Genomic DNA, 15,683 nt, shown 5'->3' on the forward strand with positions numbered 1-15,683 from the left:
AAAATCAAACAAATTCTTCATTAGTAAAGATGTTGTTATCGAGTTGACTACTAAAAAAAATAATTAAAAATAACAAAACGGAGTCGAAAAAATGTTTTTTAACCAACTTGATCGACCTTTTTGAATATTTCAAAAATACTTATAATCAAAATTTGTTCAAGATTCGAGAAAAAGTTTAAGATTTATTTACATTACGTATAATGTCTCAGATGCCTCGTAAATAAATCGGCTTTGCCTCCTACAACAATTCGAATTTTGAAAAATCGTTTGAGGATCATATTTTTTAAAGTCTAAGCATTCAAAATATGCATACCAAAAAAATCGATTTTTTCAAATATCTAGTCCCCCTAATTCCCCCTTAAAGAGTTGTAGCGACACATTAACCCGCTGATGCAAATACAGCTGATCGGCCTACTACAAGAAAACAAATCTAAAAAGAAGAGAACACAAAATTAATTTTTCCCGCCAAAAAATGGAACGTTATTGCTCTGCTTATGATTTTTCCACTGATGAGGGCCTATGGTGACCACCCGATTAATTAATTTCTGCTGGTTTTCCCTATAAAATGAGTGCTGTTCCGTGCTAATTCTAAATGTCCCAGCTTTTTGCCCCGCAGGTGTGTGGTCCTGCGTGAGTCGGGCTGTCCCAGCTAGCTCGATTTTCCAGGGCCGTGGTTCCCCTAACCCTGCCCTCTCACACAACAACAGAAAACGTTGGACTCTCATGTCCTACGTTTCGCAACACTCTATGCTGCACCGTCAATTTTGAATTTAAATGTCAATTAACAAACAGACAAAAAAAATACAAAAATATTAGTCTTTTTTAACCTACACACATTTGGCAATTCTTTGGGTTCCTCCTGCTGAATTGGAGGTCACCTGCTCATCCCTCCCGACCATGCAGACTGCCTTCAGCAACATACTTGCAGCTGCTTTGTTGCTTTGCTTACATTTAATTATTCCTTTTTCTTTTTTTATTGCACCATTATGTACCCCTTTTACCAATTTGACAATATTTGAATATAAATAATATGGGTATGAGACGTTATTATACGTTTATGTGTAGATGTAAGCATATTGCATGTAGAGAGTATGTATTCAAATGTAAATAAGAAAAATATTTGAAGAAGATGTAGATATTATTGCCTATGTGCACATTAAAAAAAAATAACCAAAAAAACATGTAAATAAATAAATAATCACACGAATTTACAACAAACACTACACGATAAAATAATTAATTATTCTAAAAATCGAATAACAATAATAAAAAATCTGAATGAAACCGACTGGCTCCCGTTGCCGCCTCTTGGTAAGCGTGCCGGTCTTTCTTTTCCGGGCCTCACAAAAAAGAAAATCGCCAGGCCAACTTGGGTGACCTGGCTGATTTTTTTAAACTGGTAACTGGGTCTGATCGGCTCTGGAATGAAAAGCCCATAAGCATGGCCTCACTCTCGAACACCGATCACTTACCAAGTTTTTTCGCCGCTTCAGGCTTCCCAGTCCTGCTTTCCTTTGCTTCAAGTTGTTGTTGCCTGTGGACACTGGCGCGCTGGTGCAGCTCAAAAAAAAATTATGTCGCACCAAGGTACCGTAATTATGTAATCCGCACGTGCACCACAAAAAGAAACTTTACTTTGGCGAGGGGAGCGCAGCAGCCTTAACGCCTTGACCGTGACTTTCGTTATGGGCTCTCCTCTTCTCCTATCGCCTTCCCGAACTCCGGCTCTCGTGTTTCAAATTTGCCGGGTCAACGGTCGTTTAACATTTGGGGTGACCATCCAAAAAACGTAGTATTTTTCAGTATAAAATCCCCCCCTGCGCCGACATTTGATATGGCTATCGATAGCCCGGCCACAACACCACAGTTAAACAACCAATTCCATAATCAAAACTATTTTAGAAACCAAGCTAGGCAAAATAGAAACTAAAGATATGACAACAACAGGTTTCAACAGAATGATGATAACAAAGACTAACCGTTTTTACAATAAGATATTATAACAAGTTTTAAAGTAAGAGTCAGGGAAATACAAAAATGTAGAACCGATGGATACCAACGAACACTTCTAAATAGGAGCGTCTGACTCATCCCGCAATTAGGTAATCATCAAATAATAAACTTATTTTTTGCCTCGTATATTGGTGTACTTTTAGTTTAATAAGGCCAGAAATATAAAAGACCAAATTTTAGCATACAATAATCCCCAAGGCCCAAGCCACAGAGCCCATCCAAGCGAAACTGTTTTTCCCATAGAGCCACCATCTACCGTCCATCAAAATTCACAGTAATGTATGCAAAATTGTTTGAGAGGGTTCTTTCTTTCTTTCTTTCACTCTATCAAACTCTTTTAGAAGTACTTGTTCTTGTTTTTCTTATATTTCAATTCTATGGATTTGTTGTTAAATGGTTATCTGAACTTTTAAATAATGGCTTATATCTACTCTTTATTAAAATTGCTGCCTGGGGGTATTAACCTCCTAAGCTCTCCTTCTCTTCCGACTACGCATTTGGTTCACAGAAACAAAAAAGGCCGCCAAGTCGATTTATAACATAATTATCTCGTATAAATGGATTCTTAATAAACGGCTATAATCAAAAACCTAAAATACAAGAGTTATAATAATAATCTAAACTATACTTACAAAAGAAAAGAAATACTCGACTGTTCGTCACATTTTTAAATTCACAACATCTTCCAGCAATCCTTAGTGCTTGAAGAAAAGATCCTCTTTGGACAACTTGCTAAATCCTGGGTTTCATCAGTGATAATTTATCCATGCCGCGCGTGGCGCTTGCTGGTGAGGTAATGAAGCGGCAGTCAGATGACTGCCTCAACGCCTTCCATAAGGTTGGGGTGATCCTATATCATGGTGGCCGCGCGCGGCGTTCTGTGCGTAGCGGTGTCAGCGCATTGTATAGCTTTGTAGACGGTTTTTATTTTCGGCCACACATATGTCCGATATTATGTTGATAATCGCTATGCAGCACGTGGCGTACTGCGGTCAGGAGTCGTATCCGTTCGGCGAGCTAGTTGTAGAAGTTTTCAGGCCATACATATTTGCTGACTCAGTCTCCTTTTGGGCGTCTTTGATGAGCAAGAGATGTATATGATCAAGCAGCACGTGGCGGGCGGTGTTCCGGTGACGTAACCGAACGATGCCTCGCAATGCTTATCCTCAACAAGTTGTCCGCCGACCAGTAATCGAGCGCGACTGTAGCAAGCTCGGTACTTCCTGGCCGGCTTTTACTAACACGACGATATTGGCCTGCTGCAACAAAATAACATCACTTTTTGACCTGCCCATTTTATTCACAATTACCTTCTGTAGTTTTTCAATCAACGTGTAGCACTATAACTTAATATTGGCTGACTCGCCGGTATTAAACAGTTTACACAAGTTACACGTGGCGTTAACATTTTTATTCACTTTCAAAACTGCGATCGCAGCGTAGACGTGTGCACTGTTTTACGATTTGGAATGAAGTGAACGAAAATTCTGACACGCGCTGCTGTCTGCACTAAGCGAGGTTGCGAAACTTCAAATAACGGAATCCTTCCAGGTTTTTGTTCTCGTTTCTGGTTCTTACGCGCTTTCGCGAGAGAGATCGCGCTATGCGACTCCGTCAGCACGAGAGAACGATGCGACTAGCTGACGCTCGTCTGCCTGCTCACCGCAACGTTGCCAAACTTCAATGGAATTTTCCTAACTTCGTTCGTTTATTCTCTGCCTACGCACGGCACTGTTCTGAGAGAAAGAGAGAGCGCTATTCGATCATTTCAGCGATATACACTACTTGTGGCTTGAAGAATATACGAATTTGAAGGGAAAAATATATATTTTGCTAAATTCATTTAAATTTATTTTCCTATCAATTCTGGCCCCCACAACCCAAGTTAACTCAGCCAGAGTAACATCTCGCCGAGGGGTGAGCTGAAAAAGGGCACTGTGAATTATCTCCCGATTATATCACGTCCTTATGTCTTTTAAATGATATACGCCTAATGATTTCTTGGATTCATTCTCTAACTCATAATAATTCGGGCTGATCTTCTTTGTAACGGATGCTTCTATGAACACAGGGGCTAACTTGCTATTGAACTTTTTCCCAGCATTGCTTTGAGCGAAACTGCGAGCGAATACAGTGTCTCCAACCTTCAGATGTACCGATCGACGCCGCAAATTATATACCCTAGCATTTGCTGAATGAGATTCCGAGATTTTCTTTTTAGCCTGTTGGCGCGCTATTTGCAACATGTCGGCAGATTTTAATGCCACATCGTCGGTCAATGCACTTAAATTCCTAAGCAACTCATAGTCCCGCCCGTTGATTATCATATTCTGTCCCAAACAAAGAAAATACGGAGAAAATCTTGTACTCCTATGTACGCTCGATCTTAACGAAGCGCTTATCTCGTCGATGTTTGAATCCCAACTCGTATGGGCAGCGCCTACGTATGCTCTAATTGCTGCTAAAACGCTTACTCGCTAACTCGCGTTGGCTTGTGGAGAATAGATAGCTGTAAAAACGTGTTTTACACCAGTTCGATTAAAAAATGCTCTAAAATATCCTGATTTAAACTGAGAGCCATTATCTGTCAGTATGGATTCTGGTGCTCCAAAAGTATAAAATACGTGCTTTTCCAAGTATTCACAAATTCGCTCGGAAGTAAATTTCCGTAACGACTGCAAGAAATGAAACTTTGTATTATGATCAAGGACTATTATTAGACCTATATTTATTTTCTTGGACTTTGGATATGGACCAAGAAGAACCATATAAAGCTTCTGAATAGGTCGATCAGAATTTACTGGTCTGCCCATGGGTGTTCTAAGAACTCGGTTTGGGCTCTTTGTTGACTTGCAAACAGAACATTCTGATACATAATTGCGTATTTGCTTTACCATTCATGGCCAGAATAGATACCGTCTGATCTTATCGATCATCTTGCTCATGCCGATATGTGCAGCAAACTTCGCCTACAAGGTTCATGGGAACCCAGAGTTTCCATGACTCCTCGTCTTGCAATAAATTTCACTTGGCTGGTTCGGTCCTTTTATACACAAAATCATACACGACCCTGAGATCAGGAAGGCGTGATTGGTTACTTTGAATTTTTTTCCTCATTTCATAATACTGTTCTGACTGAAACTCCTTTGAAGCCAGATCAATCACAGGTCCTCCATCATTTATCTCAGAAATTAATTTCTCTTCGCGACGCGACAATGCGTCCGCAACCACATTTTGAGATCCACTGATCGTGAGCGAGAAACCCTGCAGACGAATCGACCATCTCGCTAAACGTCCTGTCAGGTCTTTCTATCTCATCAGCCATTGCAATGCTGAATGATCAGTAATCACACAAAAATCTTGTACTTCGATATACGTTCTGAACTTGCTAATCCCCTTTTATAACTGCTAAGCACTCTAATTCACTGACTGAGTAATTTTGCTGCGGCTTCGTTAGCTTTTCCGACATATATGCTATAGGCAATTCGACTCCATCTACATTATAAGCTCGCATCACAAAGTAATATAAATGACTTTTTGAAATCCGGTGTTCTTAAAACTGGAGATGAAATTAATTTGGCTTTTAGCTGAGTAAACGCCTCATCTGCTTCTTTAGACCAAATAAGAACTTTGTTTTTCTTCAACAGGTCTGTCAAAGGAACGGCAATCGTGGCATAGTTATCCACAAAACGCCTGTACCAGCCCGCTAAACCTAGAAATCTACGTAGCTGTTTGACGGTGGTTGGTATTGGGAATTGTTCAATCGCGCTTACTTTGCCTGGGTCAACTTTCAGTTCACCATGTCCTATGACAAAACCTAGATACTTAATTTCCGTCATACAGAACTTCGACTTGGCTATGTTGATTGTAAGATTTGTGCTGCGAAGGTACGAAGCGACTTCTTCTAAAAGTTCCATATGCGACTCGAAATCATCTGACAAAATCAAAAGGTCGTCTAAGTATACGAACACTCTAGTACGCAACTTAGCAGGTGTAACTACATCCATTAGTCTACACAAGGGTTGAGCTGCATTACAAAGACCAAATGGCATCACCTTGTACTGGTACAAGGTTCGGTATCGTAAAAGCTGTATATTGTCTGGACTACTCCTCAGGAGGTATTCGCCAGAAAGCGTGTTTCATATCAAGAACAGTGATGAAGCGTGCAGGAGGTAGTCGACTTAATATCCCGTCTATATGAGGTAGTGGATAAGCGTCTTTTACAGTTAACTTATTCACCTCTCTCGAATCGAGACATATCCTTTCTTGGCAAGAACACAGTTGCTGCTCCATGGACTTTTAGATTCTATCACGCCTAACACTTTCATATTTTCTAATTCAGAAAACATCAGATTCTCTTTGGCTGTCGAGATTGGCCAGTGGCGTTGCTTAACTGGTTTCGCGTCAGCTACATCGATAACATGCTCCATTAAATGAGTTCTACCAAGACCATCCTTTTCGTAAGAAGGTAACTTAGTTATAACTGCATCTAGTTTTTCTTTTTGTCCTGCTGACAGAAAATGCACGTTTGGCATGTCCACAACGTCGTCTTCTCGGCCTACGTCTAACTCCAAGACGGCTTGTTTGTCATCGACTATTTTGTTGAGTAAACCGAAGTCACGCCAAAAATCAATCCCAAGATAAACATCTTGTTTGAGTTCTGGGATTATATAGAACTCTACCGGCTTGGTAAGCTCGCGATAACTGATTTCAATTTTTAGTGTTCCTGTAACTGAACATTCGGCGTTGTTTGCCGTTCGAATTCTGCCTGTACACTTACTCACTTTTGGATGTTGGCCTAATTCTTTAGCTGCTGCACCACCTATGTAACTTATGGACGCTCCTGAGTCCAAAAAAGCTACATATTGATGATTAGCTATGCTTATATCAGTATAAAGTCGATTGTCAGAGTTCATAAAAATTGCGGAGATCAATTTCTTTCGGCTTCCTCGAACCTTTTTCCAGAATCTGCGCATCCGACTGGTTGAACGACTGGTTTTCTCAATAAGATTGCAAGAGCTAACGTCTTCAAAGATTCGTTTTCTTGCTGCTGCGTATTTTGCTATTCTAACATGATATGGCTGGGGGTACTCGACGATAGCTGGTAATGTTCTGTCCCGTTGTTTATTAGATATATCCGTGCTTAATTCAATATATCATTATGTCTGGGTACCACTATCGGATTTTACTGCCTTGGATGCGACGCGGGGTTTTTGACCGGCGCATCCATCAGATAGTTTTCCGAAGGGTTGCACTTTTGGCATTTGGGCTTATATGTGTTCTTTGTCCCACATCCATAGCAAAAGATAGTGCGAACTTCAAGACAATCGTCAAAACAATGTCCAAGTTGCTCACAATTCCAACATTTAAATTGTTTGCGTATCGCTGCTGTTTCAGCCGATTCGCTAACGCCAAAATCTTGTTCTGTCTGAGAGACAAACGAGCGTTGCTGAAGACTACTCTTCGTTGGTTGAGCTTTAATTTGTTTGCAAAACTGCTCGTGATTCCTGGTTTCTTCTCTAAGACTAGCTAAAGTGTTTATGCGTAAATGCATAAGTTCATACTGAAGAGAAGGCTTAGAATGCCGTATAAGAAGTCTAGCTAAGAATTCTTCTGAGATTGGGTTACTCAAACGAGCAACAAGCTTTTCCACTTGAAATTGATATTCTTCAAATGGCTCTTTATCTGCTTGACGTCTGCTATTTATTGATTCCCAAATATCCATATCGGTATCACTCTCTTTAAACTTATTACGGAACTCCCTACAAAATTCTTTCCAATTGAATTGATGATACGTCCGGTGAAATCTCCAGTACCATTCACTAGCCTTGCCGACGAAAAATAAATGCAAATTATCGCACAGTTGACGATCTCCATTTAAATTCTGTCTAGCTAATGCATGCACTCGATAAAGAAATTCCTCAGCCTGTAAACCTTCCTTGGATCTATCAAACTTGATGTGCCAGCTCTGAATAATATTCGGCACCTTATCTGGCTGAATCGAAGAAATTGACCTATCGACACGCTGAGTATTCAGATGAATATCCTGATACACAGTTCCTGCAGAATTTTCTTCGGCTGGACGTCCTTGATTATTCGGAGTTTGAACTGAACTGCCAATCTGTAGACTCGCTATTTGCTTTATTATTAGCTCAGACAGCTCTTGTCTAAAGCTTTGCTGCTGCCCTTGCATAGCAGTGCGAACTACTCACTCTATATCCTCCAAATTTTCCGCTCTAGAAATATCTACCACTGAGTCTGTGTCTAAACTTCGCTCATGGCGATCCTCTAGCTGTTTTCGGTTCGACCTAAGTATCATTCCAGCACGTAGTGCTGTACCTTTCTGATGTCCTGCATTTCTACCTCTTCTACCGCCTGCTTTACCTCTACCTACGTTTCTGCCGGCCGGTAAAATATTGTTTGCCGTATTAACTTCTTCTGTCCTTCTATCAGCAGCTGACAATTCTGCTAACAGGTTGTTTGACAAAGATAATTGTTGCACCCTGCATTCACGATTGCAAACTGGGCATCCACTCGACTCAAGCACATAATCTCTGATACATTGGTGGTGGAATGTATGACCACACGGCGTAGATGCTGTTAAATCATTCGCGATCAATGGTTGTGTACAAATTGTACAGGATGTTATCTCAGCGTCCACCGCGAGTGACAAATCGAGATTACTGTGACGTACAGACATTTTCGACAACATTTTTAATTATTGGCTACAAAAATATTGATTTACTCTGGTCCGTGTTTGTATTTACAACTGCTTGCTTGTTACATGAAATACTCCTAATTATATCTTGATCTTTTGTCAAATTAAATCAATTAAATCAAAATTTATTTGTATTCTTGCCTCTCAAGTGACGTTTCCTACTCTGGTCAGAGATCGATGTCTCTCCAATGCTCTGCATTTCCTAGCACAGACTATCAGCTTTTGCAACGAGTTTAACGAAAAATTGCTGAAAACGTGGTATAAAATAACGGTCGACTATTCCGTAAGAACTAGAAATACAATCGCGATTCCTAGAGACCTAGTTCTCTTTACACTAATTCACTGAAAATGTCTGATTCATGTTAATTCCGATTTCTGCAGGTTGCGCTGGTTCCTAGATTTGTGTGGTCGTACCAATCCGTAAGCTCTCGGACTGTTGCCGCGTCTCTAAACAACAAATTTAAAGTATGCCTCCAACAACTGAGAAATGAAACTAAGCTTAAGCTGAATCTACTCAAAAAAATAACAAAAATAGTAAAGCATACCGTGAAGCAAAAGCTTCTCCTAGCGTCCTGCACTTTGAAATACATAGACTTCTCGGTGGTTTCGGTTCCTAGGGTTTCTGTACTTGGAAATATAATTCCCAATATACTTTTTTACTACATTAAGCTTTCTTCAGGCCCCACGTTCGGCGCCATTTTCCTATTTGTGTAGTGTACAGTAGTAGACAGCACTAGATGTTCGAAAAATATTCCATCTAGTGTATAGAGGAGTCGGAGTCGTGCACTTCTAGCATTGCTCGGTACTAAACTCGCCGGATGGGGGGTGGTTCTTTCCTCGTCCTCCATATGATAAACACTGTCACACAAAACAAAAAAGTTTTAAGTGCACTAAGGGGTAATCTAACAGGTTCCAAACAAATAGAGATGTAAACAGACTTTTTGATAAGCGGACGGACGATGAAGACTAAGTAGATCAAAATTAATCAAGAGTTCGGGGTAGGTAGGTGGTATTTACTTCCCGTTCTGTACCCTCCCTACCTTGATAACACGTGAGAAATTTGGCGGTTATTGATTTTATTTATAAATTCACAAATTTAATTCAGGTAACAGCAGCATTGTATTTCAAACACGGACTTATGCGGTCCAAATTAATCAAACATTTTCCATTCTAAATCCAAATCATTATTATCAAACAAAATATTCACATATACGCGTCCGGTGCGTTTCATTCTATAAGCTTTAGCTTATTAATGTTCAGTTATTAACGGGATATTTTTCCTTAACATTATCATTATTCAACAGCAGATTATAATACGAAGTAAATTATATATACATATATGTTCAAGCTTATCCGCTTAAACGACACACAATCAATCCCAAAAAAATATTATATTCGGAAATGCAATACAAGGTTTTCGTTCACTTACGTACATATCCGTTGACGAAGTTTTGTCGGGCCCATCGAAGATGCTGCAGCAACCTACATTATGTAAAGTTATCAGGAAAATTTGTTTTTACAGTGGGCTAAACATGTGTGTGATTTGCACGACTGGGGTTTATAACATAATTATCTCGTATAAATGGATTATAAATAAACGGCTATGATCAAAAACCTAATATACAAGAGTTATAACAATAATCTAAACTATACTTACAAAAGAAAAGAAAAACTCGACTGTTCGTCACATTTTTAAATTCACAACATCTTCCAGCAATCCTTAGTCCGGAGACTGCTCGAAGAAAAGATCCTCCTTGGGCAACTTGCTAAATCCTGGGTTTCATCAGTGATAATTTATCCATGCCGCGCGTGGCGCGTGCTGGTGAGGTAATGAAGCGGCAGTCAGATGACTTCCTCAACGCCTTCCATAAGGTTGGGGTGATCCTATATCATGGTGGCCACGCGTGGCGTCCGTGCGCAGCGGTGTATAGCTTTGTAGACGGTTTTTATTTTCGGCCACACTTATGTGCCGATATTATGTTGATAGTCGCTACGCAGCATACTGCGGTCAGGAGTCGTATCTGTTCGGCGAGCTAGCTTTAGAAGATTTCAGGCCATACATATTTGCTGACTCAGTCTCTTTTTGGGCGTCTGTAGCAAGCTCGGTACTTCCAGGCCGACTTTTACTAACACGACGATATCGGCCTGCTGCAACAAAATAACACTACCACTTTCTGACCTGCCTATTCTATTCACAATTAACATATCTTCTGTAGTTTTTCAATCAACGTGTAGCACTATAACTTAATATTGGCTGACTCGCCGGTATTAAACACTTTACACAAGTTACACGTGGCGTTAAAATTGTTATTCACTTTCAAAACTGCGATCGCAGCGAAGACGTGCGTACTGTTTTACGATTTGAAATGAAGTGAACGTAAATTCTGGCACGCGCTGCTGTCTGCACTAAGCGAGGTTGCGAAACTTCAAATAACGGAATCCTTCCAGGTTTTTGTTCTCGTTTGTGGCTTCTACGCGCTTTCGCTGACGCGCGAGAGAGATCGCTCTATGCGACTCTGTCAGCACGAGAGAACGCTGCGACTAGCTGACTCTCGTCTGCCTGCTCAACGCAACGTTGCCAAACTTCAATGGAATTTTCCTAACTTTGTTCGTTTATTCTCTGCCTACGCGCGCTACTGTTCTGAGAGAAAGAGAGAGCGCTATTCGATCATGTCAGCGATATACACTACTTGTGGCTTGAGGAATATACGAATTTGAAGGGCAAAATATATTTCGCTAAATTCATTTAAATTTATTTTCCTATCATTTGTGGCCCCCACACTTCTCCATGAAGGGAATAGCCTTGGGAGCTGTATATAAAATCTCCCCATTTGTCCCACTGCCGGTTGTTGGCTATGAACAACTTTAGGGCTCTACCCTGCAGCAGCTCCGGCATTGCTCATGGGATCTGGTTTATTTCCAGACCATAGGTCTCGGCTAACCATTCCACCTGCTCCAGGAACTCCAACGGGTTATAGTTGCCATCATACCGAATGTTTCACTCTTGGCTACTTTGGCGCTGTCCTGTGGATTTGGTCGTACGCTTTCTCTCCTCTCTCGACTACCTTGCTGCCTTCCGTTGCTTGCCATGCTCTGGATATCCAGGCTTGATATCAATCCTTCGGCGCTTGCGGTGATTATTTTGAATTTGGGACCGGCAGCTTCTGACATTTTTTCTCCAGACCTGACACCAACTCTGCCATGTCCGGTTCCGGTAAACAGCGTCTGCCAAGGTCTTCCTCGTCGCCTCTACTAAGCCCTCGAGTTCTATTCCAAGGTTCTTGGAAGGTGAGCAAGGTTGCTCACCTCATCGAAATCTTTTGTTTTCTTGGTCAGGGCGATCACTCATGGACGCCAGATGTAACGACCTGATTTCTTATACATATATCTCGCACGCTACGTAAAAGTGCGGCTAGCTCAGAGAGGTTTGTCGCATAGTTTCACCAAATTTATATTGGGTGATTGCCTTTGACCAAAGATAACGCAAGGGTTGTGTTGGGATCGTAAAGGTTTTATTCGTCTCCTCAATGCGAACCTCACTGTCGGGACCGGCAAGATGTTTCGCCTAGCAAGCAGAACTAGGTTCTGCCTCTCATCCCACCCACCTTTATCGCAGGCTCCCTAAGATAGGTTTGGATTGTGTCGGCAAGGTGTTTCGTCTAGCAGGTAGAACAAGGTTCTGCCTCTTCGCCTAGACACCTTTGTCGCAGACTACACGCAAGGACTCCCTGAGCTCGATTTAACCATGGCCTAGCTCTCGTTGGATCTCAGCGTTGTAGTCTCAGACTTTGCGATATTTATCCTGGCCCTCGGCACGTGATTAACTTGCTTCTGGTCTCGCGTACACGCACTCGCTTTGATTCTCGCAGTGTTACTTCGGGCTCAGCCGCGCATGCGCCGCCCTTTTATAGCCTGTAATGGTCCATATATTCCTCTCCTCCAGCTCGCGTGATCGGGTCCAAGGTCCACTGCCGCACCGTTAGTTCACGGTGCGACCTCTTCGAGCAGGTCCGAAGTCCGTCAATTCATTGTTAGAACTTGTTACCCTTGCCGTGTGAGGGTCCAATGGTACCGCTAATTCACGGTTTCTCCGCTTTGCGCGGGTCCAAGGTCCGTCGTTCACAGTTTGACCTCGTTGCCCTTGACTCCTCCGGCATTCTCGTTTTCTTCGCTGTTGCTATGCAGCTTCTTGGTCCTCAAGAACTAGTGGGATGGTTCGAAGGGAGGCTTTGCTGAGGCCACCAGGCGGGTCGCAGGTTGCGGATAGCGAACGACCTTCTGGGAAGGTTAGTTGCGAATAAGCGTAAGCAAATAAGCAACCCCGGACAAACAGCGGGTATACCGATGGAGGTATACCGACAAGACGCTTGTTTGGCCGTCTTAACACCGTAGCCTTACACACTACCTCCCTCACAACTACCTACCTCCATCCTATCCCCCCACATCTCACCTCGGTGCCGGACTAAGGTGTCATTCGACCCGTGCCGATAGTCAGCCTGGCTGGGGGCCCGAGTTAACAAATAGCCCAGTCGCAAACGGAGGGTTCAGGCAAGTGGCGACCGTCTGTCCTAAGTACGCCTTACCCGGGTACAGCGGATCTCTGCCCGGGCGGACCACATACTTCTCCGCAGCTCGTGGGACCCCATGAAAAGAAACAAAGCAATAAAAATCCCGCAGGATATCCCTGCAACCGGTGTCGCAAGACACTTTGAGGAAAGATCCCTCGAAGGCGACAGACCCCAGGCGGCAGCGCACCCGCCTAGGACTACACCAGCAGCCCAGACATTCCCAGCCAGGGAGCGTGGGGTGCCAGCAGGAGCTACCCTGCCAGCACGCCCACCTATCGCATCTGATAGGCCAACCTCTATCAGGCAGCTGAAGAAGCAGGACGCTCTTCCAGCCCTGGGACAGCCCGGAGGACTGGAAGACCCCAACAGGCGTGGCCTGCCAGGGTCAAAGGTAAAGTGGTACCTGAGGTACCTCATGCAGGGCATGACACCGGAGGAGGCCTTGAAGAAGGCAAAGCAGCCGAGGGAGCAGCCGGCATTGGGGACAGCACCGGTTGGTAAACGGCTGAACACCAGCCGCACACCACCAACGGACACCCCCAAAAGGTCTAGGCACGGGCCAGGGGCTAGTGAGACGTCCTCACGGGTCCCTGAGCAAAAGGGGCCTAGCACATCAGCAGCACCGGCAGAAAAGGCAAAAGTGCGGGCCAGGAAGATACCTTCCCAGCCCCATCAAAACCAGAAGCCGACAACCGCTGGAGGAAGACCCTCTAGCTCGGCACCGCCGGTCATCGGACCCCGTCCGACTTACGCGGAGGCTGCCAAGAAAGCCACCCTCATCAGGGTGGGTTACCTGATTATCGACTGCCTGGATGAAGGCTCAGCTGAGTGGCTCAAGATTGCCGTACCTCTGCTGCGGACGTGGAAGGGAGTACCCCTAGAAACCCGCACGGGAGCAGACATCCCGGCAGCATACAACGCCACGTTGTTCTGCCCGAGGAGCTCCGACCGGACCAATGAGGAAATATTGGCCTTCATTGGTTTCCAAAACCGGGTCGAGACGGACGCCTGGAAGGTCATTTCCAGGAAGAACGACGGAGCTGATGCACTCCTGGTCGTAGGGATGGACCAGACCGGAAGGGATGAGATAGTGGAGCGTGACCACAAACTCAACTTCCGGTTTGGCCACGTCACCGTGAGCGGTCTGAAAAAGACCAAGAGAGCTCCGGAAGAGACGCCCAATGACGGCACATGCAAGGCTGTCGAGGATACCCTCGAACAACCGAATGTGGAGCCGAAGTCACAGCGTGGTGAACAGGATGAACAATCCATCATCAGCATGGACATTGGGGACGACCAAGGGGATGGACACCCTATGTCATCCCAAGAGCTGGCCCAGGAGCTCCTCCTGGACGAAAGCTGCGAAGAAGCCGAGGTTACCGTGATAGCCGGTCGTGGAGAGACTTGCTCTCTCTCTTCACCAGACCTCACGGAGCATCAAACCTCGGAGTGATGGCTGCAACAAGCAGCACTCGGCTAGCCCAGGTAAACATCCATCGGGCCAAAGCAGCATCTGCTGTCTTGGCGAGGATGTTCACCTCCCAACACCTCGGGCTAGCCCTTGTACAGGAGCCATGGTGGCACCATGGCATAAAAGGCCTGTACACGAAGGACACTAAGGTAATATGCGATCCAGGAGGATCACCTCCCAGATCATTCATCGTTATAAGGAAAGATATCAATTATAGTATCTTTTCAGAGTTCATGAGCAGAGACTGCGTCGCCGTAACCATCAACGGCACAGAAGCTGCACTGAAGCTAGCAGTCGGACGAACAAGATCCCCCTCATCATAGGATGTGATGCCAACGCACATCACGTGATCTGGGGTAGCACGGATGTCAACAACAGAGGTGAGCAATTACTAGAATTTATTTTAAACAATAACCTAGAGATCTGTAATGTCGGCGCCAGGCCGACATTTGTTACTAGGGTACGAGAAGAGGTGCTAGACATAACTCTAGTAACCAATTCTTTTAAACCCCACATTAAGAACTGGCATGTGTCACCAGAAGAATCAATGTCAGACCACAGGACAATTTTGTTTGAAGTAGCCTTCAAAACAAAAAGATGTAACCCTAAAAGAAACCCCAGAAAAACAAACTGGGACAAATTCAGGTCAACTCTAGAGCTCAATCTTTCCAACGAACCGTCAGGATACCCTAGACATCCCTTGGAATTAGACAGAGCGGTAGACAACCTGGGCCACAAGATAGTAAATGCCTTTGAAGACAGTTGCCCTCTAGGTAGACAGAGGCGGGAAACAGACGCACCATGGTGGAATGCTAGTCTTGAACGACTACGAGTAACCACTCGGAAGCTTTTCAACAAACAAAAAACTGATAGAAACTGGGAACTATACAGGCAAAGCCTGACGCTCTACAAC

This window comes from Drosophila elegans, unplaced genomic scaffold (genome assembly GCF_018152505.1).
Source record: "Drosophila elegans isolate 14027-0461.03 unplaced genomic scaffold, ASM1815250v1 contig_402, whole genome shotgun sequence".
Taxonomy (NCBI): Eukaryota; Metazoa; Arthropoda; class Insecta; order Diptera; family Drosophilidae; genus Drosophila; species Drosophila elegans.